This window comes from Aulonocara sp. 'chitande type north' Nkhata Bay, linkage group LG23, assembly GCF_057382095.1.
Source record: "Aulonocara sp. 'chitande type north' Nkhata Bay isolate Kocher_YH1m ecotype deep benthic linkage group LG23, A_spYH_male_GT1.1, whole genome shotgun sequence".
Classification (NCBI taxonomy): Eukaryota; Metazoa; Chordata; class Actinopteri; order Cichliformes; family Cichlidae; genus Aulonocara; species Aulonocara sp. 'chitande type north' Nkhata Bay.
In genome coordinates, this window is record NC_141365.1 from 30,293,276 (window position 1) to 30,319,740 (window position 26,465).

At 51.0% G+C, this 26,465-nt stretch overlaps 36 non-coding genes across 36 annotated transcripts; 12 read left to right on the top strand and 24 right to left on the bottom strand.

Moving 5' to 3' along the window:
- Positions 1–561: 561 nt before the first annotated feature.
- trnag-gcc (transfer RNA glycine (anticodon GCC)) lies at positions 562–632 on the bottom strand. Its single transcript has one exon. It is a non-coding gene; the product is annotated as a tRNA-Gly (tRNA).
- Positions 633–754: 122 nt separating this feature from the next.
- trnae-cuc (transfer RNA glutamic acid (anticodon CUC)) lies at positions 755–826 on the top strand. The gene has a single exon. It is a non-coding gene; the product is annotated as a tRNA-Glu (tRNA).
- A 1,185-nt stretch (positions 827–2,011) lies between these two features.
- On the bottom strand, positions 2,012–2,084 carry trnam-cau (transfer RNA methionine (anticodon CAU)). Its single transcript has one exon. It is a non-coding gene; the product is annotated as a tRNA-Met (tRNA).
- A 590-nt stretch (positions 2,085–2,674) lies between these two features.
- Positions 2,675–2,745, bottom strand: trnag-gcc (transfer RNA glycine (anticodon GCC)). Its single transcript has one exon. It is a non-coding gene; the product is annotated as a tRNA-Gly (tRNA).
- A 122-nt stretch (positions 2,746–2,867) lies between these two features.
- trnae-cuc (transfer RNA glutamic acid (anticodon CUC)) lies at positions 2,868–2,939 on the top strand. Its single transcript has one exon. It is a non-coding gene; the product is annotated as a tRNA-Glu (tRNA).
- Positions 2,940–4,124: 1,185 nt separating this feature from the next.
- On the bottom strand, positions 4,125–4,197 carry trnam-cau (transfer RNA methionine (anticodon CAU)). Its single transcript has one exon. It is a non-coding gene; the product is annotated as a tRNA-Met (tRNA).
- Positions 4,198–4,798: 601 nt separating this feature from the next.
- Positions 4,799–4,869, bottom strand: trnag-gcc (transfer RNA glycine (anticodon GCC)). Its single transcript has one exon. It is a non-coding gene; the product is annotated as a tRNA-Gly (tRNA).
- Positions 4,870–4,991: 122 nt separating this feature from the next.
- Positions 4,992–5,064, top strand: trnae-cuc (transfer RNA glutamic acid (anticodon CUC)). The gene has a single exon. It is a non-coding gene; the product is annotated as a tRNA-Glu (tRNA).
- Positions 5,065–6,249: 1,185 nt separating this feature from the next.
- On the bottom strand, positions 6,250–6,322 carry trnam-cau (transfer RNA methionine (anticodon CAU)). Its single transcript has one exon. It is a non-coding gene; the product is annotated as a tRNA-Met (tRNA).
- Positions 6,323–6,923: 601 nt separating this feature from the next.
- On the bottom strand, positions 6,924–6,994 carry trnag-gcc (transfer RNA glycine (anticodon GCC)). Its single transcript has one exon. It is a non-coding gene; the product is annotated as a tRNA-Gly (tRNA).
- A 122-nt stretch (positions 6,995–7,116) lies between these two features.
- On the top strand, positions 7,117–7,188 carry trnae-cuc (transfer RNA glutamic acid (anticodon CUC)). The gene has a single exon. It is a non-coding gene; the product is annotated as a tRNA-Glu (tRNA).
- A 1,185-nt stretch (positions 7,189–8,373) lies between these two features.
- Positions 8,374–8,446, bottom strand: trnam-cau (transfer RNA methionine (anticodon CAU)). The gene has a single exon. It is a non-coding gene; the product is annotated as a tRNA-Met (tRNA).
- A 601-nt stretch (positions 8,447–9,047) lies between these two features.
- Positions 9,048–9,118, bottom strand: trnag-gcc (transfer RNA glycine (anticodon GCC)). Its single transcript has one exon. It is a non-coding gene; the product is annotated as a tRNA-Gly (tRNA).
- A 122-nt stretch (positions 9,119–9,240) lies between these two features.
- Positions 9,241–9,312, top strand: trnae-cuc (transfer RNA glutamic acid (anticodon CUC)). Its single transcript has one exon. It is a non-coding gene; the product is annotated as a tRNA-Glu (tRNA).
- A 1,185-nt stretch (positions 9,313–10,497) lies between these two features.
- trnam-cau (transfer RNA methionine (anticodon CAU)) lies at positions 10,498–10,570 on the bottom strand. The gene has a single exon. It is a non-coding gene; the product is annotated as a tRNA-Met (tRNA).
- Positions 10,571–11,171: 601 nt separating this feature from the next.
- Positions 11,172–11,242, bottom strand: trnag-gcc (transfer RNA glycine (anticodon GCC)). Its single transcript has one exon. It is a non-coding gene; the product is annotated as a tRNA-Gly (tRNA).
- Positions 11,243–11,364: 122 nt separating this feature from the next.
- trnae-cuc (transfer RNA glutamic acid (anticodon CUC)) lies at positions 11,365–11,436 on the top strand. The gene has a single exon. It is a non-coding gene; the product is annotated as a tRNA-Glu (tRNA).
- Positions 11,437–12,621: 1,185 nt separating this feature from the next.
- trnam-cau (transfer RNA methionine (anticodon CAU)) lies at positions 12,622–12,694 on the bottom strand. Its single transcript has one exon. It is a non-coding gene; the product is annotated as a tRNA-Met (tRNA).
- Positions 12,695–14,018: 1,324 nt separating this feature from the next.
- On the bottom strand, positions 14,019–14,091 carry trnam-cau (transfer RNA methionine (anticodon CAU)). The gene has a single exon. It is a non-coding gene; the product is annotated as a tRNA-Met (tRNA).
- Positions 14,092–14,692: 601 nt separating this feature from the next.
- On the bottom strand, positions 14,693–14,763 carry trnag-gcc (transfer RNA glycine (anticodon GCC)). The gene has a single exon. It is a non-coding gene; the product is annotated as a tRNA-Gly (tRNA).
- A 122-nt stretch (positions 14,764–14,885) lies between these two features.
- trnae-cuc (transfer RNA glutamic acid (anticodon CUC)) lies at positions 14,886–14,957 on the top strand. Its single transcript has one exon. It is a non-coding gene; the product is annotated as a tRNA-Glu (tRNA).
- A 1,185-nt stretch (positions 14,958–16,142) lies between these two features.
- On the bottom strand, positions 16,143–16,215 carry trnam-cau (transfer RNA methionine (anticodon CAU)). The gene has a single exon. It is a non-coding gene; the product is annotated as a tRNA-Met (tRNA).
- A 601-nt stretch (positions 16,216–16,816) lies between these two features.
- Positions 16,817–16,887, bottom strand: trnag-gcc (transfer RNA glycine (anticodon GCC)). Its single transcript has one exon. It is a non-coding gene; the product is annotated as a tRNA-Gly (tRNA).
- Positions 16,888–17,009: 122 nt separating this feature from the next.
- trnae-cuc (transfer RNA glutamic acid (anticodon CUC)) lies at positions 17,010–17,081 on the top strand. The gene has a single exon. It is a non-coding gene; the product is annotated as a tRNA-Glu (tRNA).
- Positions 17,082–18,266: 1,185 nt separating this feature from the next.
- Positions 18,267–18,339, bottom strand: trnam-cau (transfer RNA methionine (anticodon CAU)). The gene has a single exon. It is a non-coding gene; the product is annotated as a tRNA-Met (tRNA).
- A 601-nt stretch (positions 18,340–18,940) lies between these two features.
- trnag-gcc (transfer RNA glycine (anticodon GCC)) lies at positions 18,941–19,011 on the bottom strand. Its single transcript has one exon. It is a non-coding gene; the product is annotated as a tRNA-Gly (tRNA).
- Positions 19,012–19,133: 122 nt separating this feature from the next.
- On the top strand, positions 19,134–19,205 carry trnae-cuc (transfer RNA glutamic acid (anticodon CUC)). The gene has a single exon. It is a non-coding gene; the product is annotated as a tRNA-Glu (tRNA).
- A 1,185-nt stretch (positions 19,206–20,390) lies between these two features.
- Positions 20,391–20,463, bottom strand: trnam-cau (transfer RNA methionine (anticodon CAU)). Its single transcript has one exon. It is a non-coding gene; the product is annotated as a tRNA-Met (tRNA).
- A 601-nt stretch (positions 20,464–21,064) lies between these two features.
- On the bottom strand, positions 21,065–21,135 carry trnag-gcc (transfer RNA glycine (anticodon GCC)). The gene has a single exon. It is a non-coding gene; the product is annotated as a tRNA-Gly (tRNA).
- Positions 21,136–21,257: 122 nt separating this feature from the next.
- trnae-cuc (transfer RNA glutamic acid (anticodon CUC)) lies at positions 21,258–21,329 on the top strand. Its single transcript has one exon. It is a non-coding gene; the product is annotated as a tRNA-Glu (tRNA).
- Positions 21,330–22,514: 1,185 nt separating this feature from the next.
- On the bottom strand, positions 22,515–22,587 carry trnam-cau (transfer RNA methionine (anticodon CAU)). Its single transcript has one exon. It is a non-coding gene; the product is annotated as a tRNA-Met (tRNA).
- Positions 22,588–23,188: 601 nt separating this feature from the next.
- Positions 23,189–23,259, bottom strand: trnag-gcc (transfer RNA glycine (anticodon GCC)). Its single transcript has one exon. It is a non-coding gene; the product is annotated as a tRNA-Gly (tRNA).
- A 122-nt stretch (positions 23,260–23,381) lies between these two features.
- trnae-cuc (transfer RNA glutamic acid (anticodon CUC)) lies at positions 23,382–23,453 on the top strand. Its single transcript has one exon. It is a non-coding gene; the product is annotated as a tRNA-Glu (tRNA).
- Positions 23,454–24,638: 1,185 nt separating this feature from the next.
- Positions 24,639–24,711, bottom strand: trnam-cau (transfer RNA methionine (anticodon CAU)). The gene has a single exon. It is a non-coding gene; the product is annotated as a tRNA-Met (tRNA).
- A 590-nt stretch (positions 24,712–25,301) lies between these two features.
- On the bottom strand, positions 25,302–25,372 carry trnag-gcc (transfer RNA glycine (anticodon GCC)). Its single transcript has one exon. It is a non-coding gene; the product is annotated as a tRNA-Gly (tRNA).
- Positions 25,373–25,494: 122 nt separating this feature from the next.
- trnae-cuc (transfer RNA glutamic acid (anticodon CUC)) lies at positions 25,495–25,566 on the top strand. Its single transcript has one exon. It is a non-coding gene; the product is annotated as a tRNA-Glu (tRNA).
- Positions 25,567–26,465: the final 899 nt, after the last annotated feature.

Sequence of the window (26,465 nt, forward strand, 5' to 3'; positions counted from 1 at the left end):
TCGAAGCTGCACAGAAATGAAATTCAGCTTGGACAAACAAAGGTGAGTCCCCAGGTATTTAAGCCCTGAACGGGTTTTGGAGATGAAGAGTGCCACAGGAGATCCTAAAAACGGTGTTTTGACCCAGCTCCGGCTTACCTGAAAGGGACAAGCGGTAGACAATGGATGGGTTGCCTTTGCCACGTACTGTGTATCAAGCGAGGCTCAAGACACCATCTTCCCCCAAAACGGACCATTCTTCTTTTGTCTCGTAGTGCCGTCTTAAGTTAAATTCCTTAATTACAGCCACATTAGCTCCACTAATAAGACACACGGGTTTACCAGCAATGTCTGTAAACATATATTCAGTCACCCACTGGCGCTGGCAGGCGACAATTCTAAGTCTGCCAATTGTCGCGCCACTGTCCAAAGTCTCCTCTCAACAACATCTTGACTTAATGCAGATACGATGTCCAACCCAAGTTTGGTTTGCACAGGCTTCTTGTTCCAAATCTTGATGCCGTCTGGCCGTGACCGAGAACAAACTTAATGCCCCCCAAGACCCCACGCATAAAGGAACCGTGCATTGGCCGGGAATCGAACCCAGGTCTCCCGCGTGGCAGGTGAGAATTCTACCACTGAACCACCAATGCTCACACACGTGGCAGTTTTCTCAACGAATTCGCGCCATTGCCCAAGCGCTCCTCTCGAGGCGCAGCGGAAAATGTAGCCCGATACACCCACGCGTCACTCATCAAGACACCTCTGTGGCAGCTCCCTGATGGTCTAGTGGTCAGGATTCGGCGCTCTCACCGCCGCGGCCCGGGTTCGATTCCCGGTCAGGGAAACTGTGTTTTGACCCCCCTCCGCCTTACCCGAAAGGGACAAGCGGTAGACAATGGATGGGTTGCCTTTGCCACGTACTGTGTATCAAGAGAGCCTCAAGGCACCATCTCCCCCCAAAACGGACCATTCCTTGAAGCCGTCAACAAATGAAGCAGAGTTGCCAGTTCTTCAAGCCCAGGATGAGCTGCCGTCTTGGAGGTGAAGGGTGTGACAGGACATCCAAAAAATGTGTGGCCGAACTGCGCATCAAAACATGCCTCCCGTGAGGATAGAGCTCAACACCGCCAGTTTTCGAGACTTGCGCATGGCAGGCGACAATTCTACCGCTGAGCTAACAACCCTTGCATGTCCGCCAATTGTCCCGCTGAATTCGCGCTACTGTCCAAACTCTCCTCTCCAGACGCTTAAAATGGATGCACAAACTCTGCCACGTACTGCGCATCAAAGCACATCGCTTGCGTGAGGCTACAAGTCACTACCTTCTGATTTCGTGATTCACATGTGGCAGGCGACAGTTCTAACGCTCAGCCACCAGCCCTTACAAGTCTGCCAATTGTCTCGTCGAATTCGCGCCACTCTCCAAAGTCTACTCTCAACAACATCTTGACTTAATGCAGATACGATGTCCAACCCAAGTTTGGTTTGCATAGACTTCTTGTTCCAACTTAACAGTCAGGCAAGAATGACTTCAAATTATCCCTCTCCATGGACCCTGTTGGCAAAGGAACTCCAGGCAACCTCCAGAGACTCAGCTCGGGAGCTGCTGATAACCAATTATCAGCCCTTGTTCATCCGCTTCCAATGCAAAGACATTCCTAACCCTACCTGGACAAAGTGTCCTAGAAGAAATAACAGGTAGGAGTCATTTGGGAGCCAACGTGTGGTGCCCCGCAATTCTGACCTGAGAAAAGAAAGAGGAATTGTGGTGAAAGTTGGATGAAGTGGTTTCAGAGGGCCAGCACACATCCATAGGGGAGGATCGCCTGCCACGTGTGAGTCTTGAAATCAAACAGATGGGAAGGCTTTCCACGGTCAATGGCAGAATGATTTGGATTGATCCCTGTTCTAGATCTCGCATCGGAGGAGGCTGAAAATCCACTACAAAGGAGTGGTTCTAAGGCTCCAGCGTCCTCGAAATGGGTAGAAGAGGTACAAAATGGATGGACCAACTCTGTACCAAAACACCTGCCTCGTGTGAGGCTCGAACTCACGACCTTCAGATTATGAGACTGACGCACTGCCTACTGCGCCAACGAGGCTGACAGGGGACCAGAAAATGGACGATTTCTCGAAGCTGCACAGAAATGAAATTCAGCTTGGACAAACAAAGGTGAGTCCCCAGGTATTTAAGCCCTGAACGGGTTTTGGAGATGAAGAGTGCCACAGGAGATCCTAAAAACGGTGTTTTGACCCAGCTCCGGCTTACCTGAAAGGGACAAGCGGTAGACAATGGATGGGTTGCCTTTGCCACGTACTGTGTATCAAGCGAGGCTCAAGACACCATCTTCCCCCAAAACGGACCATTCTTCTTTTGTCTCGTAGTGCCGTCTTAAGTTAAATTCCTTAATTACAGCCACATTAGCTCCACTAATAAGACACACGGGTTTACCAGCAATGTCTGTAAACATATATTCAGTCACCCACTGGCGCTGGCAGGCGACAATTCTAAGTCTGCCAATTGTCGCGCCACTGTCCAAAGTCTCCTCTCAACAACATCTTGACTTAATGCAGATACGATGTCCAACCCAAGTTTGGTTTGCACAGGCTTCTTGTTCCAAATCTTGATGCCGTCTGGCCGTGACCGAGAACAAACTTAATGCCCCCCAAGACCCCACGCATAAAGGAACCGTGCATTGGCCGGGAATCGAACCCAGGTCTCCCGCGTGGCAGGTGAGAATTCTACCACTGAACCACCAATGCTCACACACGTGGCAGTTTTCTCAACGAATTCGCGCCATTGCCCAAGCGCTCCTCTCGAGGCGCAGCGGAAAATGTAGCCCGATACACCCACGCGTCACTCATCAAGACACCTCTGTGGCAGCTCCCTGATGGTCTAGTGGTCAGGATTCGGCGCTCTCACCGCCGCGGCCCGGGTTCGATTCCCGGTCAGGGAAACTGTGTTTTGACCCCCCTCCGCCTTACCCGAAAGGGACAAGCGGTAGACAATGGATGGGTTGCCTTTGCCACGTACTGTGTATCAAGAGAGCCTCAAGGCACCATCTCCCCCCAAAACGGACCATTCCTTGAAGCCGTCAACAAATGAAGCAGAGTTGCCAGTTCTTCAAGCCCAGGATGAGCTGCCGTCTTGGAGGTGAAGGGTGTGACAGGACATCCAAAAAATGTGTGGCCGAACTGCGCATCAAAACATGCCTCCCGTGAGGATAGAGCTCAACACCGCCAGTTTTCGAGACTTGCGCATGGCAGGCGACAATTCTACCGCTGAGCTAACAACCCTTGCATGTCCGCCAATTGTCCCGCTGAATTCGCGCTACTGTCCAAACTCTCCTCTCCAGACGCTTAAAATGGATGCACAAACTCTGCCACGTACTGCGCATCAAAGCACATCGCTTGCGTGAGGCTACAAGTCACTACCTTCTGATTTCGTGATTCACATGTGGCAGGCGACAGTTCTAACGCTCAGCCACCAGCCCTTACAAGTCTGCCAATTGTCTCGTCGAATTCGCGCCACTCTCCAAAGTCTACTCTCAACAACATCTTGACTTAATGCAGATACGATGTCCAACCCAAGTTTGGTTTGCATAGACTTCTTGTTCCAACTTAACAGTCAGGCAAGAATGACTTCAAATTATCCCTCTCCATGGACCCTGTTGGCAAAGGAACTCCAGGCAACCTCCAGAGACTCAGCTCGGGAGCTGCTGATAACCAATTATCAGCCCTTGTTCATCCGCTTCCAATGCAAAGACATTCCTAACCCTACCTGGACAAAGTGTCCTAGAAGAAATAACAGGTAGGAGTCATTTGGGAGCCAACGTGTGGTGCCCCGCAATTCTGACCTGAGAAAAGAAAGAGGAATTGTGGTGAAAGTTGGATGAAGTGGTTTCAGAGGGCCAGCACACATCCATAGGGGAGGATCGCCTGCCACGTGTGAGTCTTGAAATCAAACAGATGGGAAGGCTTTCCACGGTCAATGGCAGAATGATTTGGATTGATCCCTGTTCTAGATCTCGCATCGGAGGAGGCTGAAAATCCACTACAAAGGAGTGGTTCTAAGGCTCCAGCGTCCTCGAAATGGGTAGAAGAGGTACAAAATGGATGGACCAACTCTGTACCAAAACACATGCCTCGTGTGAGGCTCGAACTCACGACCTTCAGATTATGAGACTGACGCGCTGCCTACTGCGCCAACGAGGCTGACAGGGAACCAGAAAATGGACGATTTCTCGAAGCTGCACAGAAATGAAATTCAGCTTGGACAAACAAAGGTGAGTCCCCAGGTATTTAAGCCCTGAACGGGTTTTGGAGGTGAAGAGTGCCACAGGAGATCCTAAAAACGGTGTTTTGACCCAGCTCCGGCTTACCTGAAAGGGACAAGCGGTAGACAATGGATGGGTTGCCTTTGCCACGTACTGTGTATCAAGCGAGGCTCAAGACACCATCTTCCCCCAAAACGGACCATTCTTCTTTTGTCTCGTAGTGCCGTCTTAAGTTAAATTCCTTAATTACAGCCACATTAGCTCCACTAATAAGACACACGGGTTTACCAGCAATGTCTGTAAACATATATTCAGTCACCCACTGGCGCTGGCAGGCGACAATTCTAAGTCTGCCAATTGTCCCGCCGAATTCGCGCCACTGTCCAAAGTCTCCTCTCAACAACATCTTGACTTAATGCAGATACGATGTCCAACCCAAGTTTGGTTTGCACAGGCTTCTTGTTCCAAATCTTGATGCCGTCTGGCCGTGACCGAGAACAAACTTAATGCCCCCCAAGACCCCACGCATAAAGGAACCGTGCATTGGCCGGGAATCGAACCCGGGTCTCCCGCGTGGCAGGCAAGAATTCTACCACTGAATCACCAATGCTCACACACGTGGCAGTTTTCTCAACGAATTCGCGCCATTGCCCAAGCGCTCCTCTCGAGGCGCAGCGGAAAATGTAGCCCGATACACCCACGCGTCACTCATCAAGACACCTCTGTGGCAGCTCCCTGATGGTCTAGTGGTCAGGATTCGGCGCTCTCACCGCCGCGACCCCGGTTCGATTCCCTGGTCAGGGAAACTGTGTTTTGCCCCACCTCCGCCTTACCCGAAAGGGACAAGCGGTAGACAATGGATGGGTTGCCTTTGCCACGTACTGTGTATCAAGAGAGCCTCAAGGCACCATCTCCCCCCAAAACGGACCATTCCTTGAAGCCGTCAACAAATGAAGCAGAGTTGCCAGTTCTTCAAGCCCAGGATGAGCTGCCGTCTTGGAGGTGAAGGGTGTGACAGGACATCCAAAAAATGTGTGGCCGAACTGCGCATCAAAACATGCCTCCCGTGAGGATAGAGCTCAACACCGCCAGTTTTCGAGACTTGCGCATGGCAGGCGACAATTCTACCGCTGAGCTAACAACCCTTGCATGTCCGCCAATTGTCCCGCTGAATTCGCGCTACTGTCCAAACTCTCCTCTCCAGACGCTTAAAATGGATGCACAAACTCTGCCACGTACTGCGCATCAAAGCACATCGCTTGCGTGAGGCTACAAGTCACTACCTTCTGATTTCGTGATTCACATGTGGCAGGCGACAGTTCTAACGCTCAGCCACCAGCCCTTACAAGTCTGCCAATTGTCTCGTCGAATTCGCGCCACTCTCCAAAGTCTACTCTCAACAACATCTTGACTTAATGCAGATACGATGTCCAACCCAAGTTTGGTTTGCATAGACTTCTTGTTCCAACTTAACAGTCAGGCAAGAATGACTTCAAATTATCCCTCTCCATGGACCCTGTTGGCAAAGGAACTCCAGGCAACCTCCAGAGACTCAGCTCGGGAGCTGCTGATAACCAATTATCAGCCCTTGTTCATCCGCTTCCAATGCAAAGACATTCCTAACCCTACCTGGACAAAGTGTCCTAGAAGAAATAACAGGTAGGAGTCATTTGGGAGCCAACGTGTGGTGCCCCGCAATTCTGACCTGAGAAAAGAAAGAGGAATTGTGGTGAAAGTTGGATGAAGTGGTTTCAGAGGGCCGGCACACATCCATAGGGGAGGATCGCCTGCCACGTGTGAGTCTTGAAATCAAACAGATGGGAAGGCTTTCCACGGTCAATGGCAGAATGATTTGGATTGATCCCTGTTCTAGATCTCGCATCGGAGGAGGCTGAAAATCCACTACAAAGGAGTGGTTCTAAGGCTCCAGCGTCCTCGAAATGGGTAGAAGAGGTACAAAATGGATGGACCAACTCTGTACCAAAACACCTGCCTCGTGTGAGGCTCGAACTCACGACCTTCAGATTATGAGACTGACGCGCTGCCTACTGCGCCAACGAGGCTGACAGGGAACCTGAAAATGGACGATTTCTCGAAGCTGCACAGAAATGAAATTCAGCTTGGACAAACAAAGGTGAGTCCCCAGGTATTTAAGCCCTGAACGGGTTTTGGAGGTGAAGAGTGCCACAGGAGATCCTAAAAACGGTGTTTTGACCCAGCTCCGGCTTACCTGAAAGGGACAAGCGGTAGACAATGGATGGGTTGCCTTTGCCACGTACTGTGTATCAAGCGAGGCTCAAGACACCATCTTCCCCCAAAACGGACCATTCTTCTTTTGTCTCGTAGTGCCGTCTTAAGTTAAATTCCTTAATTACAGCCACATTAGCTCCACTAATAAGACACACGGGTTTACCAGCAATGTCTGTAAACATATATTCAGTCACCCACTGGCGCTGGCAGGCGACAATTCTAAGTCTGCCAATTGTCCCGCCGAATTCACGCCACTGTCCAAAGTCTCCTCTCAACAACATCTTGACTTAATGCAGATACGATGTCCAACCCAAGTTTGGTTTGCACAGGCTTCTTGTTCCAAATCTTGATGCCGTCTGGCCGTGACCAAGAACAAACTTAATGCCCCCCAAGACCCCACGCATAAAGGAACCGTGCATTGGCCGGGAATCGAACCCGGGTCTCCCGCGTGGCAGGCGAGAATTCTACCACTGAACCACCAATGCTCACACACGTGGCAGTTTTCTCAACGAATTCGCGCCATTGCCCAAGCGCTCCTCTCGAGGCGCAGCGGAAAATGTAGCCCGATACACCCACGCGTCACTCATCAAGACACCTCTGTGGCAGCTCCCTGATGGTCTAGTGGTCAGGATTCGGCGCTCTCACCGCCGCGGCCCGGGTTCGATTCCCGGTCAGGGAAACTGTGTTTTGCCCCACCTCCGCCTTACCCGAAAGGGACAAGCGGTAGACAATGGATGGGTTGCCTTTGCCACGTACTGTGTATCAAGAGAGCCTCAAGGCACCATCTCCCCCCAAAACGGACCATTCCTTGAAGCCGTCAACAAATGAAGCAGAGTTGCCAGTTCTTCAAGCCCAGGATGAGCTGCCGTCTTGGAGGTGAAGGGTGTGACAGGACATCCAAAAAATGTGTGGCCGAACTGCGCATCAAAACATGCCTCCCGTGAGGATAGAGCTCAACACCGCCAGTTTTCGAGACTTGCGCATGGCAGGCGACAATTCTACCGCTGAGCTAACAACCCTTGCATGTCCGCCAATTGTCCCGCTGAATTCGCGCTACTGTCCAAACTCTCCTCTCCAGACGCTTAAAATGGATGCACAAACTCTGCCACGTACTGCGCATCAAAGCACATCGCTTGCGTGAGGCTACAAGTCACTACCTTCTGATTTCGTGATTCACATGTGGCAGGCGACAGTTCTAACGCTCAGCCACCAGCCCTTACAAGTCTGCCAATTGTCTCGTCGAATTCGCGCCACTCTCCAAAGTCTACTCTCAACAACATCTTGACTTAATGCAGATACGATGTCCAACCCAAGTTTGGTTTGCATAGACTTCTTGTTCCAACTTAACAGTCAGGCAAGAATGACTTCAAATTATCCCTCTCCATGGACCCTGTTGGCAAAGGAACTCCAGGCAACCTCCAGAGACTCAGCTCGGGAGCTGCTGATAACCAATTATCAGCCCTTGTTCATCCGCTTCCAATGCAAAGACATTCCTAACCCTACCTGGACAAAGTGTCCTAGAAGAAATAACAGGTAGGAGTCATTTGGGAGCCAACGTGTGGTGCCCCGCAATTCTGACCTGAGAAAAGAAAGAGGAATTGTGGTGAAAGTTGGATGAAGTGGTTTCAGAGGGCCGGCACACATCCATAGGGGAGGATCGCCTGCCACGTGTGAGTCTTGAAATCAAACAGATGGGAAGGCTTTCCACGGTCAATGGCAGAATGATTTGGATTGATCCCTGTTCTAGATCTCGCATCGGAGGAGGCTGAAAATCCACTACAAAGGAGTGGTTCTAAGGCTCCAGCGTCCTCGAAATGGGTAGAAGAGGTACAAAATGGATGGACCAACTCTGTACCAAAACACCTGCCTCGTGTGAGGCTCGAACTCACGACCTTCAGATTATGAGACTGACGCGCTGCCTACTGTGCCAACGAGGCTGACAGGGAACCTGAAAATGGACGATTTCTCGAAGCTGCACAGAAATGAAATTCAGCTTGGACAAACAAAGGTGAGTCCCCAGGTATTTAAGCCCTGAACGGGTTTTGGAGGTGAAGAGTGCCACAGGAGATCCTAAAAACGGTGTTTTGACCCAGCTCCGGCTTACCTGAAAGGGACAAGCGGTAGACAATGGATGGGCTGCCTTTGCCACGTACTGTGTATCAAGCGAGGCTCAAGACACCATCTTCCCCCAAAACGGACCATTCTTCTTTTGTCTCGTAGTGCCGTCTTAAGTTAAATTCCTTAATTACAGCCACATTAGCTCCACTAATAAGACACACGGGTTTACCAGCAATGTCTGTAAACATATATTCAGTCACCCACTGGCGCTGGCAGGCGACAATTCTAAGTCTGCCAATTGTCCCGCCGAATTCGCGCCACTGTCCAAAGTCTCCTCTCAACAACATCTTGACTTAATGCAGATACGATGTCCAACCCAAGTTTGGTTTGCACAGGCTTCTTGTTCCAAATCTTGATGCCGTCTGGCCGTGACCGAGAACAAACTTAATGCCCCCCAAGACCCCACGCATAAAGGAACCGTGCATTGGCCGGGAATCGAACCCGTGTCTCCCGCGTGGCAGGCGAGAATTCTACCACTGAACCACCAATGCTCACACACGTGGCAGTTTTCTCAACGAATTCGCGCCATTGCCCAAGCGCTCCTCTCGAGGCGCAGCGGAAAATGTAGCCCGATACACCCACGCGTCACTCATCAAGACACCTCTGTGGCAGCTCCCTGATGGTCTAGTGGTCAGGATTCGGCGCTCTCACCGCCGCGGCCCGGGTTCGATTCCCGGTCAGGGAAACTGTGTTTTGCCCCACCTCCGCCTTACCCGAAAGGGACAAGCGGTAGACAATGGATGGGTTGCCTTTGCCACGTACTGTGTATCAAGAGAGCCTCAAGGCACCATCTCCCCCCAAAACGGACCATTCCTTGAAGCCGTCAACAAATGAAGCAGAGTTGCCAGTTCTTCAAGCCCAGGATGAGCTGCCGTCTTGGAGGTGAAGGGTGTGACAGGACATCCAAAAAATGTGTGGCCGAACTGCGCATCAAAACATGCCTCCCGTGAGGATAGAGCTCAACACCGCCAGTTTTCGAGACTTGCGCATGGCAGGCGACAATTCTACCGCTGAGCTAACAACCCTTGCATGTCCGCCAATTGTCCCGCTGAATTCGCGCTACTGTCCAAACTCTCCTCTCCAGACGCTTAAAATGGATGCACAAACTCTGCCACGTACTGCGCATCAAAGCACATCGCTTGCGTGAGGCTACAAGTCACTACCTTCTGATTTCGTGATTCACATGTGGCAGGCGACAGTTCTAACGCTCAGCCACCAGCCCTTACAAGTCTGCCAATTGTCTCGTCGAATTCGCGCCACTCTCCAAAGTCTACTCTCAACAACATCTTGACTTAATGCAGATACGATGTCCAACCCAAGTTTGGTTTGCATAGACTTCTTGTTCCAACTTAACAGTCAGGCAAGAATGACTTCAAATTATCCCTCTCCATGGACCCTGTTGGCAAAGGAACTCCAGGCAACCTCCAGAGACTCAGCTCGGGAGCTGCTGATAACCAATTATCAGCCCTTGTTCATCCGCTTCCAATGCAAAGACATTCCTAACCCTACCTGGACAAAGTGTCCTAGAAGAAATAACAGGTAGGAGTCATTTGGGAGCCAACGTGTGGTGCCCCGCAATTCTGACCTGAGAAAAGAAAGAGGAATTGTGGTGAAAGTTGGATGAAGTGGTTTCAGAGGGCCGGCACACATCCATAGGGGAGGATCGCCTGCCACGTGTGAGTCTTGAAATCAAACAGATGGGAAGGCTTTCCACGGTCAATGGCAGAATGATTTGGATTGATCCCTGTTCTAGATCTCGCATCGGAGGAGGCTGAAAATCCACTACAAAGGAGTGGTTCTAAGGCTCCAGCGTCCTCGAAATGGGTAGAAGAGGTACAAAATGGATGGACCAACTCTGTACCAAAACACCTGCCTCGTGTGAGGCTCGAACTCACGACCTTCAGATTATGAGACTGACGCGCTGCCTACTGCGCCAACGAGGCTGACAGGGAACCGGAAAATGGACGATTTCTCGAAGCTGCACAGAAATGAAATTCAGCTTGGACAAACAAAGGTGAGTCCCCAGGTATTTAAGCCCTGAACGGGTTTTGGAGGTGAAGAGTGCCACAGGAGATCCTAAAAACGGTGTTTTGACCCAGCTCCGGCTTACCTGAAAGGGACAAGCGGTAGACAATGGATGGGTTGCCTTTGCCACGTACTGTGTATCAAGCGAGGCTCAAGACACCATCTTCCCCCAAAACGGACCATTCTTCTTTTGTCTCGTAGTGCCGTCTTAAGTTAAATTCCTTAATTACAGCCACATTAGCTCCACTAATAAGACACACGGGTTTACCAGCAATGTCTGTAAACATATATTCAGTCACCCACTGGCGCTGGCAGGCGACAATTCTAAGTCTGCCAATTGTCCCGCCGAATTCGCGCCACTGTCCAAAGTCTCCTCTCAACAACATCTTGACTTAATGCAGATACGATGTCCAACCCAAGTTTGGTTTGCACAGGCTTCTTGTTCCAAATCTTGATGCCGTCTGGCCGTGACCGAGAACAAACTTAATGCCCCCCAAGACCCCACGCATAAAGGAACCGTGCATTGGCCGGGAATCGAACCCGGGTCTCCCGCGTGGCAGGCGAGAATTCTACCACTGAACCACCAATGCTCACACACGTGGCAGTTTTCTCAACGAATTCGCGCCATTGCCCAAGCGCTCCTCTCGAGGCGCAGCGGAAAATGTAGCCCGATACACCCACGCGTCACTCATCAAGACACCTCTGTGGCAGCTCCCTGATGGTCTAGTGGTCAGGATTCGGCGCTCTCACCGCCGCGGCCCGGGTTCGATTCCCGGTCAGGGAAACTGTGTTTTGCCCCACCTCCGCCTTACCCGAAAGGGACAAGCGGTAGACAATGGATGGGTTGCCTTTGCCACGTACTGTGTATCAAGAGAGCCTCAAGGCACCATCTCCCCCCAAAACGGACCATTCCTTGAAGCCGTCAACAAATGAAGCAGAGTTGCCAGTTCTTCAAGCCCAGGATGAGCTGCCGTCTTGGAGGTGAAGGGTGTGACAGGACATCCAAAAAATGTGTGGCCGAACTGCGCATCAAAACATGCCTCCCGTGAGGATAGAGCTCAACACCGCCAGTTTTCGAGACTTGCGCATGGCAGGCGACAATTCTACCGCTGAGCTAACAACCCTTGCATGTCCGCCAATTGTCCCGCTGAATTCGCGCTACTGTCCAAACTCTCCTCTCCAGACGCTTAAAATGGATGCACAAACTCTGCCACGTACTGCGCATCAAAGCACATCGCTTGCGTGAGGCTACAAGCCACTACCTTCTGATTTCGTGATTCACATGTGGCAGGCGACAGTTCTAACGCTCAGCCACCAGCCCTTACAAGTCTGCCAATTGTCTCGTCGAATTCGCGCCACTCTCCAAAGTCTACTCTCAACAACATCTTGACTTAATGCAGATACGATGTCCAACCCAAGTTTGGTTTGCATAGACTTCTTGTTCCAACTTAACAGTCAGGCAAGAATGACTTCAAATTATCCCTCTCCATGGACCCTGTTGGCAAAGGAACTCCAGGCAACCTCCAGAGACTCAGCTCGGGAGCTGCTGATAACCAATTATCAGCCCTTGTTCATCCGCTTCCAATGCAAAGACATTCCTAACCCTACCTGGACAAAGTGTCCTAGAAGAAATAACAGGTAGGAGTCATTTGGGAGCCAACGTGTGGTGCCCCGCAATTCTGACCTGAGAAAAGAAAGAGGAATTGTGGTGAAAGTTGGATGAAGTGGTTTCAGAGGGCCGGCACACATCCATAGGGGAGGATCGCCTGCCACGTGTGAGTCTTGAAATCAAACAGATGGGAAGGCTTTCCACGGTCAATGGCAGAATGATTTGGATTGATCCCTGTTCTAGATCTCGCATCGGAGGAGGCTGAAAATCCACTACAAAGGAGTGGTTCTAAGGCTCCAGCGTCCTCGAAATGGGTAGAAGAGGTACAAAATGGATGGACCAACTCTGTACCAAAACACCTGCCTCGTGTGAGGCTCGAACTCACGACCTTCAGATTATGAGACTGACGCGCTGCCTACTGCGCCAACGAGGCTGACAGGGAACCGGAAAATGGACGATTTCTCGAAGCTGCACAGAAATGAAATTCAGCTTGGACAAACAAAGGTGAGTCCCCAGGTATTTAAGCCCTGAACGGGTTTTGGAGGTGAAGAGTGCCACAGGAGATCCTAAAAACGGTGTTTTGACCCAGCTCCGCCTTACCCGAAAGGGACAAGCGGTAGACAATGGATGGGTTGCCTTTGCCACGTACTGTGTATCAAGAGAGCCTCAAGGCACCATCTCCCCCCAAAACGGACCATTCCTTGAAGCCGTCAACAAATGAAGCAGAGTTGCCAGTTCTTCAAGCCCAGGATGAGCTGCCGTCTTGGAGGTGAAGGGTGTGACAGGACATCCAAAAAATGTGTGGCCGAACTGCGCATCAAAACATGCCTCCCGTGAGGATAGAGCTCAACACCGCCAGTTTTCGAGACTTGCGCATGGCAGGCGACAATTCTACCGCTGAGCTAACAACCCTTGCATGTCCGCCAATTGTCCCGCTGAATTCGCGCTACTGTCCAAACTCTCCTCTCCAGACGCTTAAAATGGATGCACAAACTCTGCCACGTACTGCGCATCAAAGCACATCGCTTGCGTGAGGCTACAAGCCACTACCTTCTGATTTCGTGATTCACATGTGGCAGGCGACAGTTCTAACGCTCAGCCACCAGCCCTTACAAGTCTGCCAATTGTCTCGTCGAATTCGCGCCACTCTCCAAAGTCTACTCTCAACAACATCTTGACTTAATGCAGATACGATGTCCAACCCAAGTTTGGTTTGCATAGACTTCTTGTTCCAACTTAACAGTCAGGCAAGAATGACTTCAAATTATCCCTCTCCATGGACCCTGTTGGCAAAGGAACTCCAGGCAACCTCCAGAGACTCAGCTCGGGAGCTGCTGATAACCAATTATCAGCCCTTGTTCATCCGCTTCCAATGCAAAGACATTCCTAACCCTACCTGGACAAAGTGTCCTAGAAGAAATAACAGGTAGGAGTCATTTGGGAGCCAACGTGTGGTGCCCCGCAATTCTGACCTGAGAAAAGAAAGAGGAATTGTGGTGAAAGTTGGATGAAGTGGTTTCAGAGGGCCGGCACACATCCATAGGGGAGGATCGCCTGCCACGTGTGAGTCTTGAAATCAAACAGATGGGAAGGCTTTCCACGGTCAATGGCAGAATGATTTGGATTGATCCCTGTTCTAGATCTCGCATCGGAGGAGGCTGAAAATCCACTACAAAGGAGTGGTTCTAAGGCTCCAGCGTCCTCGAAATGGGTAGAAGAGGTACAAAATGGATGGACCAACTCTGTACCAAAACACCTGCCTCGTGTGAGGCTCGAACTCACGACCTTCAGATTATGAGACTGACGCGCTGCCTACTGCGCCAACGAGGCTGACAGGGAAACTGAAAATGGACGATTTCTCGAAGCTGCACAGAAATGAAATTCAGCTTGGACAAACAAAGGTGAGTCCCCAGGTATTTAAGCCCTGAACGGGTTTTGGAGGTGAAGAGTGCCACAGGAGATCCTAAAAACGGTGTTTTGACCCAGCTCCGGCTTACCTGAAAGGGACAAGCGGTAGACAATGGATGGGTTGCCTTTGCCACGTACTGTGTATCAAGCGAGGCTCAAGACACCATCTTCCCCCAAAACGGACCATTCTTCTTTTGTCTCGTAGTGCCGTCTTAAGTTAAATTCCTTAATTACAGCCACATTAGCTCCACTAATAAGACACACGGGTTTACCAGCAATGTCTGTAAACATATATTCAGTCACCCACTGGCGCTGGCAGGCGACAATTCTAAGTCTGCCAATTGTCCCGCCGAATTCGCGCCACTGTCCAAAGTCTCCTCTCAACAACATCTTGACTTAATGCAGATACGATGTCCAACCCAAGTTTGGTTTGCACAGGCTTCTTGTTCCAAATCTTGATGCCGTCTGGCCGTGACCGAGAACAAACTTAATGCCCCCCAAGACCCCACGCATAAAGGAACCGTGCATTGGCCGGGAATCAAACCCGGGTCTCCCGCGTGGCAGGCGAGAATTCTACCACTGAACCACCAATGCTCACACACGTGGCAGTTTTCTCAACGAATTCGCGCCATTGCCCAAGCGCTCCTCTCGAGGCGCAGCGGAAAATGTAGCCCGATACACCCACGCGTCACTCATCAAGACACCTCTGTGGCAGCTCCCTGATGGTCTAGTGGTCAGGATTCGGCGCTCTCACCGCCGCGGCCCGGGTTCGATTCCCGGTCAGGGAAACTGTGTTTTGCCCCACCTCCGCCTTACCCGAAAGGGACAAGCGGTAGACAATGGATGGGTTGCCTTTGCCACGTACTGTGTATCAAGAGAGCCTCAAGGCACCATCTCCCCCCAAAACGGACCATTCCTTGAAGCCGTCAACAAATGAAGCAGAGTTGCCAGTTCTTCAAGCCCAGGATGAGCTGCCGTCTTGGAGGTGAAGGGTGTGACAGGACATCCAAAAAATGTGTGGCCGAACTGCGCATCAAAACATGCCTCCCGTGAGGATAGAGCTCAACACCGCCAGTTTTCGAAACTTGCGCATGGCAGGCGACAATTCTACCGCTGAGCTAACAACCCTTGCATGTCCGCCAATTGTCCCGCTGAATTCGCGCTACTGTCCAAACTCTCCTCTCCAGACGCTTAAAATGGATGCACAAACTCTGCCACGTACTGCGCATCAAAGCACATCGCTTGCGTGAGGCTACAAGCCACTACCTTCTGATTTCGTGATTCACATGTGGCAGGCGACAGTTCTAACGCTCAGCCACCAGCCCTTACAAGTCTGCCAATTGTCTCGTCGAATTCGCGCCACTCTCCAAAGTCTACTCTCAACAACATCTTGACTTAATGCAGATACGATGTCCAACCCAAGTTTGGTTTGCATAGACTTCTTGTTCCAACTTAACAGTCAGGCAAGAATGACTTCAAATTATCCCTCTCCATGGACCCTGTTGGCAAAGGAACTCCAGGCAACCTCCAGAGACTCAGCTCGGGAGCTGCTGATAACCAATTATCAGCCCTTGTTCATCCGCTTCCAATGCAAAGACATTCCTAACCCTACCTGGACAAAGTGTCCTAGAAGAAATAACAGGTAGGAGTCATTTGGGAGCCAACGTGTGGTGCCCCGCAATTCTGACCTGAGAAAAGAAAGAGGAATTGTGGTGAAAGTTGGATGAAGTGGTTTCAGAGGGCCGGCACACATCCATAGGGGAGGATCGCCTGCCACGTGTGAGTCTTGAAATCAAACAGATGGGAAGGCTTTCCACGGTCAATGGCAGAATGATTTGGATTGATCCCTGTTCTAGATCTCGCATCGGAGGAGGCTGAAAATCCACTACAAAGGAGTGGTTCTAAGGCTCCAGCGTCCTCGAAATGGGTAGAAGAGGTACAAAATGGATGGACCAACTCTGTACCAAAACACCTGCCTCGTGTGAGGCTCGAACTCACGACCTTCAGGTTATGAGACTGACGCGCTGCCTACTGCGCCAACGAGGCTGACAGGGAACCGGAAAATGGACGATTTCTCGAAGCTGCACAGAAATGAAATTCAGCTTGGACAAACAAAGGTGAGTCCCCAGGTATTTAAGCCCTGAACGGGTTTTGGAGGTGAAGAGTGCCACAGGAGATCCTAAAAACGGTGTTTTGACCCAGCTCCGGCTTACCTGAAAGGGACAAGCGGTAGACAATGGATGGGTTGCCTTTGCCACGTACTGTGTATCAAGCGAGGCTCAAGACACCATCTTCCCCCAAAACGGACCATTCTTCTTTTGTCTCGTAGTGCCGTCTTAAGTTAAATTCCTTAATTACAGCCACATTAGCTCCACTAATAAGACACACGGGTTTACCAGCAATGTCTGTAAACATATATTCAGTCACCCACTGGCGCTGGCAGGCGACAATTCTAAGTCTGCCAATTGTCCCGCCGAATTCGCGCCACTGTCCAAAGTCTCCTCTCAACAACATCTTGACTTAATGCAGATACGATGTCCAACCCAAGTTTGGTTTGCACAGGCTTCTTGTTCCAAATCTTGATGCCGTCTGGCCGTGACCGAGAACAAACTTAATGCCCCCCAAGACCCCACGCATAAAGGAACCGTGCATTGGCCGGGAATCGAACCCGGGTCTCCCGCGTGGCAGGCGAGAATTCTACCACTGAACCACCAACGCTCACACACGTGGCAGTTTTCTCAACGAATTCGCGCCATTGCCCAAGCGCTCCTCTCGAGGCGCAGCGGAAAATGTAGCCCGATACACCCACGCGTCACTCATCAAGGCACCTCTGTGGCAGCTCCCTGATGGTCTAGTGGTCAGGATTCGGCGCTCTCACCGCCGCGGCCGGGGTTCGATTCCCGGTCAGGGAAACTGTGTTTTGCCCCACCTCCGCCTTACCCGAAAGGGACAAGCGGTAGACAATGGATGGGTTGCCTTTGCCACGTACTGTGTATCAAGAGAGCCTCAAGGCACCATCTCCCCCCAAAACGGACCATTCCTTGAAGCCGTCAACAAATGAAGCAGAGTTGCCAGTTCTTCAAGCCCAGGATGAGCTGCCGTCTTGGAGGTGAAGGGTGTGACAGGACATCCAAAAAATGTGTGGCCGAACTGCGCATCAAAACATGCCTCCCGTGAGGATAGAGCTCAACACCGCCAGTTTTCGAGACTTGCGCATGGCAGGCGACAATTCTACCGCTGAGCTAACAACCCTTGCATGTCCGCCAATTGTCCCGCTGAATTCGCGCTACTGTCCAAACTCTCCTCTCCAGACGCTTAAAATGGATGCACAAACTCTGCCACGTACTGCGCATCAAAGCACATCGCTTGCGTGAGGCTACAAGCCACTACCTTCTGATTTCGTGATTCACATGTGGCAGGCGACAGTTCTAACGCTCAGCCACCAGCCCTTACAAGTCTGCCAATTGTCTCGTCGAATTCGCGCCACTCTCCAAAGTCTACTCTCAACAACATCTTGACTTAATGCAGATACGATGTCCAACCCAAGTTTGGTTTGCATAGACTTCTTGTTCCAACTTAACAGTCAGGCAAGAATGACTTCAAATTATCCCTCTCCATGGACCCTGTTGGCAAAGGAACTCCAGGCAACCTCCAGAGACTCAGCTCGGGAGCTGCTGATAACCAATTATCAGCCCTTGTTCATCCGCTTCCAATGCAAAGACATTCCTAACCCTACCTGGACAAAGTGTCCTAGAAGAAATAACAGGTAGGAGTCATTTGGGAGCCAACGTGTGGTGCCCCGCAATTCTGACCTGAGAAAAGAAAGAGGAATTGTGGTGAAAGTTGGATGAAGTGGTTTCAGAGGGCCGGCACACATCCATAGGGGAGGATCGCCTGCCACGTGTGAGTCTTGAAATCAAACAGATGGGAAGGCTTTCCACGGTCAATGGCAGAATGATTTGGATTGATCCCTGTTCTAGATCTCGCATCGGAGGAGGCTGAAAATCCACTACAAAGGAGTGGTTCTAAGGCTCCAGCGTCCTCGAAATGGGTAGAAGAGGTACAAAATGGATGGACCAACTCTGTACCAAAACACCTGCCTCGTGTGAGGCTCGAACTCACGACCTTCAGATTATGAGACTGACGCGCTGCCTACTGCGCCAACGAGGCTGACAGGGAAACTGAAAATGGACGATTTCTCGAAGCTGCACAGAAATGAAATTCAGCTTGGACAAACAAAGGTGAGTCCCCAGGTATTTAAGCCCTGAACGGGTTTTGGAGGTGAAGAGTGCCACAGGAGATCCTAAAAACGGTGTTTTGACCCAGCTCCGGCTTACCTGAAAGGGACAAGCGGTAGACAATGGATGGGTTGCCTTTGCCACGTACTGTGTATCAAGCGAGGCTCAAGACACCATCTTCCCCCAAAACGGACCATTCTTCTTTTGTCTCGTAGTGCCGTCTTAAGTTAAATTCCTTAATTACAGCCACATTAGCTCCACTAATAAGACACACGGGTTTACCAGCAATGTCTGTAAACATATATTCAGTCACCCACTGGCGCTGGCAGGCGACAATTCTAAGTCTGCCAATTGTCCCGCCGAATTCGCGCCACTGTCCAAAGTCTCCTCTCAACAACATCTTGACTTAATGCAGATACGATGTCCAACCCAAGTTTGGTTTGCACAGGCTTCTTGTTCCAAATCTTGATGCCGTCTGGCCGTGACCGAGAACAAACTTAATGCCCCCCAAGACCCCACGCATAAAGGAACCGTGCATTGGCCGGGAATCGAACCCGGGTCTCCCGCGTGGCAGGCGAGAATTCTACCACTGAACCACCAATGCTCACACACGTGGCAGTTTTCTCAACGAATTCGCGCCATTGCCCAAGCGCTCCTCTCGAGGCGCAGCGGAAAATGTAGCCCGATACACCCACGCGTCACTCATCAAGACACCTCTGTGGCAGCTCCCTGATGGTCTAGTGGTCAGGATTCGGCGCTCTCACCGCCGCGGCCCGGGTTCGATTCCCGGTCAGGGAAACTGTGTTTTGCCCCACCTCCGCCTTACCCGAAAGGGACAAGCGGTAGACAATGGATGGGTTGCCTTTGCCACGTACTGTGTATCAAGAGAGCCTCAAGGCACCATCTCCCCCCAAAACGGACCATTCCTTGAAGCCGTCAACAAATGAAGCAGAGTTGCCAGTTCTTCAAGCCCAGGATGAGCTGCCGTCTTGGAGGTGAAGGGTGTGACAGGACATCCAAAAAATGTGTGGCCGAACTGCGCATCAAAACATGCCTCCCGTGAGGATAGAGCTCAACACCGCCAGTTTTCGAGACTTGCGCATGGCAGGCGACAATTCTACCGCTGAGCTAACAACCCTTGCATGTCCGCCAATTGTCCCGCTGAATTCGCGCTACTGTCCAAACTCTCCTCTCCAGACGCTTAAAATGGATGCACAAACTCTGCCACGTACTGCGCATCAAAGCACATCGCTTGCGTGAGGCTACAAGTCACTACCTTCTGATTTCGTGATTCACATGTGGCAGGCGACAGTTCTAACGCTCAGCCACCAGCCCTTACAAGTCTGCCAATTGTCTCGTCGAATTCGCGCCACTCTCCAAAGTCTACTCTCAACAACATCTTGACTTAATGCAGATACGATGTCCAACCCAAGTTTGGTTTGCATAGACTTCTTGTTCCAACTTAACAGTCAGGCAAGAATGACTTCAAATTATCCCTCTCCATGGACCCTGTTGGCAAAGGAACTCCAGGCAACCTCCAGAGACTCAGCTCGGGAGCTACTGATAACCAATTATCAGCCCTTGTTCATCCGCTTCCAATGCAAAGACATTCCTAACCCTACCTGGACAAAGTGTCCTAGAAGAAATAACAGGTAGGAGTCATTTGGGAGCCAACGTGTGGTGCCCCGCAATTCTGACCTGAGAAAAGAAAGAGGAATTGTGGTGAAAGTTGGATGAAGTGGTTTCAGAGGGCCGGCACACATCCATAGGGGAGGATCGCCTGCCACGTGTGAGTCTTGAAATCAAACAGATGGGAAGGCTTTCCACGGTCAATGGCAGAATGATTTGGATTGATCCCTGTTCTAGATCTCGCATCGGAGGAGGCTGAAAATCCACTACAAAGGAGTGGTTCTAAGGCTCCAGCGTCCTCGAAATGGGTAGAAGAGGTACAAAATGGATGGACCAACTCTGTACCAAAACACCTGCCTCGTGTGAGGCTCGAACTCACGACCTTCAGATTATGAGACTAACGCGCTGCCTACTGCGCCAACGAGGCTGACAGGGAAACTGAAAATGGACGATTTCTCGAAGCTGCACAGAAATGAAATTCAGCTTGGACAAACAAAGGTGAGTCCCCAGGTATTTAAGCCCTGAACGGGTTTTGGAGGTGAAGAGTGCCACAGGAGATCCTAAAAACGGTGTTTTGACCCAGCTCCGGCTTACCTGAAAGGGACAAGCGGTAGACAATGGATGGGTTGCCTTTGCCACGTACTGTGTATCAAGCGAGGCTCAAGACACCATCTTCCCCCAAAACGGACCATTCTTCTTTTGTCTCGTAGTGCCGTCTTAAGTTAAATTCCTTAATTACAGCCACATTAGCTCCACTAATAAGACACACGGGTTTACCAGCAATGTCTGTAAACATATATTCAGTCACCCACTGGCGCTGGCAGGCGACAATTCTAAGTCTGCCAATTGTCCCGCCGAATTCGCGCCACTGTCCAAAGTCTCCTCTCAACAACATCTTGACTTAATGCAGATACGATGTCCAACCCAAGTTTGGTTTGCACAGGCTTCTTGTTCCAAATCTTGATGCCGTCTGGCCGTGACCGAGAACAAACTTAATGCCCCCCAAGACCCCACGCATAAAGGAACCGTGCATTGGCCGGGAATCGAACCCGGGTCTCCCGCGTGGCAGGCGAGAATTCTACCACTGAACCACCAATGCTCACACACGTGGCAGTTTTCTCAACGAATTCGCGCCATTGCCCAAGCGCTCCTCTCGAGGCGCAGCGGAAAATGTAGCCCGATACACCCACGCGTCACTCATCAAGACACCTCTGTGGCAGCTCCCTGATGGTCTAGTGGTCAGGATTCGGCGCTCTCACCGCCGCGGCCCGGGTTCGATTCCCGGTCAGGGAAACTGTGTTTTGCCCCACCTCCGCCTTACCCGAAAGGGACAAGCGGTAGACAATGGATGGGTTGCCTTTGCCACGTACTGTGTATCAAGAGAGCCTCAAGGCACCATCTCCCCCCAAAACGGACCATTCCTTGAAGCCGTCAACAAATGAAGCAGAGTTGCCAGTTCTTCAAGCCCAGGATGAGCTGCCGTCTTGGAGGTGAAGGGTGTGACAGGACATCCAAAAAATGTGTGGCCGAACTGCGCATCAAAACATGCCTCCCGTGAGGATAGAGCTCAACACCGCCAGTTTTCGAGACTTGCGCATGGCAGGCGACAATTCTACCGCTGAGCTAACAACCCTTGCATGTCCGCCAATTGTCCCGCTGAATTCGCGCTACTGTCCAAACTCTCCTCTCCAGACGCTTAAAATGGATGCACAAACTCTGCCACGTACTGCGCATCAAAGCACATCGCTTGCGTGAGGCTACAAGTCACTACCTTCTGATTTCGTGATTCACATGTGGCAGGCGACAGTTCTAACGCTCAGCCACCAGCCCTTACAAGTCTGCCAATTGTCCCGCCGAATTCGCGCCACTCTCCAAAGTCTACTCTCAACAACATCTTGACTTAATGCAGATACGATGTCCAACCCAAGTTTGGTTTGCATAGACTTCTTGTTCCAACTTAACAGTCAGGCAAGAATGACTTCAAATTATCCCTCTCCATGGACCCTGTTGGCAAAGGAACTCCAGGCAACCTCCAGAGACTCAGCTCGGGAGCTGCTGATAACCAATTATCAGCCCTTGTTCATCCGCTTCCAATGCAAAGACATTCCTAACCCTACCTGGACAAAGTGTCCTAGAAGAAATAACAGGTAGGAGTCATTTGGGAGCCAATGTGTGGTGCCCCGCAATTCTGACCTGAGAAAAGAAAGAGGAATTGTGGTGAAAGTTGGATGAAGTGGTTTCAGAGGGCCGGCACACATCCATAGGGGAGGATCGCCTGCCACGTGTGAGTCTTGAAATCAAACAGATGGGAAGGCTTTCCACGGTCAATGGCAGAATGATTTGGATTGATCCCTGTTCTAGATCTCGCATCGGAGGAGGCTGAAAATCCACTACAAAGGAGTGGTTCTAAGGCTCCAGCGTCCTCGAAATGGGTAGAAGAGGTACAAAATGGATGGACCAACTCTGTACCAAAACACCTGCCTCGTGTGAGGCTCGAACTCACGACCTTCAGATTATGAGACTGACGCTCTGCCTACTGCGCCAACGAGGCTGACAGGGAAACTGAAAATGGACGATTTCTCGAAGCTGCACAGAAATGAAATTCAGCTTGGACAAACAAAGGTGAGTCCCCAGGTATTTAAGCCCTGAACGGGTTTTGGAGGTGAAGAGTGCCACAGGAGATCCTAAAAACGGTGTTTTGACCCAGCTCCGGCTTACCTGAAAGGGACAAGCGGTAGACAATGGATGGGTTGCCTTTGCCACGTACTGTGTATCAAGCGAGGCTCAAGACACCATCTTCCCCCAAAACGGACCATTCTTCTTTTGTCTCGTAGTGCCGTCTTAAGTTAAATTCCTTAATTACAGCCACATTAGCTCCACTAATAAGACACACGGGTTTACCAGCAATGTCTGTAAACATATATTCAGTCACCCACTGGCGCTGGCAGGCGACAATTCTAAGTCTGCCAATTGTCCCGCCGAATTCGCGCCACTGTCCAAAGTCTCCTCTCAACAACATCTTGACTTAATGCAGATACGATGTCCAACCCAAGTTTGGTTTGCACAGGCTTCTTGTTCCAAATCTTGATGCCGTCTGGCCGTGACCGAGAACAAACTTAATGCCCCCCAAGACCCCACGCATAAAGGAACCGTGCATTGGCCGGGAATCGAACCCGGGTCTCCCGCGTGGCAGGCGAGAATTCTACCACTGAACCACCAATGCGCACACACGTGGCAGCTTTCTCAACGAATTCGCGCCATTGCCCAAGCGCTCCTCTCGAGGCGCAGCGGAAAATGTAGCCCGATACACCCACGCGTCACTCATCAAGACACCTCTGTGGCAGCTCCCTGATGGTCTAGTGGTCAGGATTCGGCGCTCTCACCGCCGCGGCCCGGGTTCGATTCCCGGTCAGGGAAGCTGTGTTTTGCCCCACCTCCGCCTTACCCGAAAGGGACAAGCGGTAGACAATGGATGGGTTGCCTTTGCCACGTACTGTGTATCAAGAGAGCCTCAAGGCACCATCTCCCCCCAAAACGGACCATTCCTTGAAGCCGTCAACAAATGAAGCAGAGTTGCCAGTTCTTCAAGCCCAGGATGAGCTGCCGTCTTGGAGGTGAAGGGTGTGACAGGACATCCAAAAAATGTGTGGCCGAACTGCGCATCAAAACATGCCTCCCGTGAGGATAGAGCTCAACACCGCCAGTTTTCGAGACTTGCGCATGGCAGGCGACAATTCTACCGCTGAGCTAACAACCCTTGCATGTCCGCCAATTGTCCCGCTGAATTCGCGCTACTGTCCAAACTCTCCTCTCCAGACGCTTAAAATGGATGCACAAACTCTGCCACGTACTGCGCATCAAAGCACATCGCTTGCGTGAGGCTACAAGTCACTACCTTCTGATTTCGTGATTCACATGTGGCAGGCGACAGTTCTAACGCTCAGCCACCAGCCCTTACAAGTCTGCCAATTGTCCCGCCGAATTCGCGCCACTCTCCAAAGTCTACTCTCAACAACATCTTGACTTAATGCAGATACGATGTCCAACCCAAGTTTGGTTTGCATAGACTTCTTGTTCCAACTTAACAGTCAGGCAAGAATGACTTCAAATTATCCCTCTCCATGGACCCTGTTGGCAAAGGAACTCCAGGCAACCTCCAGAGACTCAGCTCGGGAGCTGCTGATAACCAATTATCAGCCCTTGTTCATCCGCTTCCAATGCAAAGACATTCCTAACCCTACCTGGACAAAGTGTCCTAGAAGAAATAACAGGTAGGAGTCATTTGGGAGCCAACGTGTGGTGCCCCGCAATTCTGACGTGAGAAAAGAAAGAGGAATTGTGGTGAAAGTTGGATGAAGTGGTTTCAGAGGGCCGGCACACATCCATAGGGGAGGATCGCCTGCCACGTGTGAGTCTTGAAATCAAACAGATGGGAAGGCTTTCCACGGTCAATGGCAGAATGATTTGGATTGATCCCTGTTCTAGATCTCGCATCGGAGGAGGCTGAAAATCCACTACAAAGGAGTGGTTCTAAGGCTCCAGCGTCCTCGAAATGGGTAGAAGAGGTACAAAATGGATGGACCAACTCTGTACCAAAACACCTGCCTCGTGTGAGGCTCGAACTCACGACCTTCAGATTATGAGACTGACGCGCTGCCTACTGCGCCAACGAGGCTGACAGGGAACCTGAAAATGGACGATTTCTCGAAGCTGCACAGAAATGAAATTCAGCTTGGACAAACAAAGGTGAGTCCCCAGGTATTTAAGCCCTGAACGGGTTTTGGAGGTGAAGAGTGCCACAGGAGATCCTAAAAACGGTGTTTTGACCCAGCTCCGGCTTACCTGAAAGGGACAAGCGGTAGACAATGGATGGGTTGCCTTTGCCACGTACTGTGTATCAAGCGAGGCTCAAGACACCATCTTCCCCCAAAACGGACCATTCTTCTTTTGTCTCGTAGTGCCGTCTTAAGTTAAATTCCTTAATTACAGCCACATTAGCTCCACTAATAAGACACACGGGTTTACCAGCAATGTCTGTAAACATATATTCAGTCACCCACTGGCGCTGGCAGGCGACAATTCTAAGTCTGCCAATTGTCCCGCCACTGTCCAAAGTCTCCTCTCAACAACATCTTGACTTAATGCAGATACGATGTCCAACCCAAGTTTGGTTTGCACAGGCTTCTTGTTCCAAATCTTGATGCCGTCTGGCCGTGACCGAGAACAAACTTAATGCCCCCCAAGACCCCACGCATAAAGGAACCGTGCATTGGCCGGGAATCGAACCCGGGTCTCCCGCGTGGCAGGCGAGAATTCTACCACTGAACCACCAATGCTCACACACGTGGCAGTTTTCTCAACGAATTCGCGCCATTGCCCAAGCGCTCCTCTCGAGGCGCAGCGGAAAATGTAGCCCGATACACCCACGCGTCACTCATCAAGACACCTCTGTGGCAGCTCCCTGATGGTCTAGTGGTCAGGATTCGGCGCTCTCACCGCCGCGGCCCGGGTTCGATTCCCGGTCAGGGAAACTGTGTTTTGCCCCACCTCCGCCTTACCCGAAAGGGACAAGCGGTAGACAATGGATGGGTTGCCTTTGCCACGTACTGTGTATCAAGAGAGCCTCAAGGCACCATCTCCCCCCAAAACGGACCATTCCTTGAAGCCGTCAACAAATGAAGCAGAGTTGCCAGTTCTTCAAGCCCAGGATGAGCTGCCGTCTTGGAGGTGAAGGGTGTGACAGGACATCCAAAAAATGTGTGGCCGAACTGCGCATCAAAACATGCCTCCCGTGAGGATAGAGCTCAACACCGCCAGTTTTCGAGACTTGCGCATGGCAGGCGACAATTCTACCGCTGAGCTAACAACCCTTGCATGTCCGCCAATTGTCCCGCTGAATTCGCGCTACTGTCCAAACTCTCCTCTTCAGACGCTTAAAATGGATGCACAAACTCTGCCACGTACTGCGCATCAAAGCACATCGCTTGCGTGAGGCTACAAGTCACTACCTTCTGATTTCGTGATTCACATGTGGCAGGCGACAGTTCTAACGCTCAGCCACCAGCCCTTACAAGTCTGCCAATTGTCTCGTCGAATTCGCGCCACTTTCCAAAGTCTACTCTCAACAACATCTTGACTTAATGCAGATACGATGTCCAACCCAAGTTTGGTTTGCATAGACTTCTTGTTCCAACTTAACAGTCAGGCAAGAATGACTTCAAATTATCCCTCTCCATGGACCCTGTTGGCAAAGGAACTCCAGGCAACCTCCAGAGACTCAGCTCGGGAGCTGCTGATAACCAATTATCAGCCCTTGTTCATCCGCTTCCAATGCAAAGACATTCCTAACCCTACCTGGACAAAGTGTCCTAGAAGAAATAACAGGTAGGAGTCATTTGGGAGCCAACGTGTGGTGCCCCGCAATTCTGA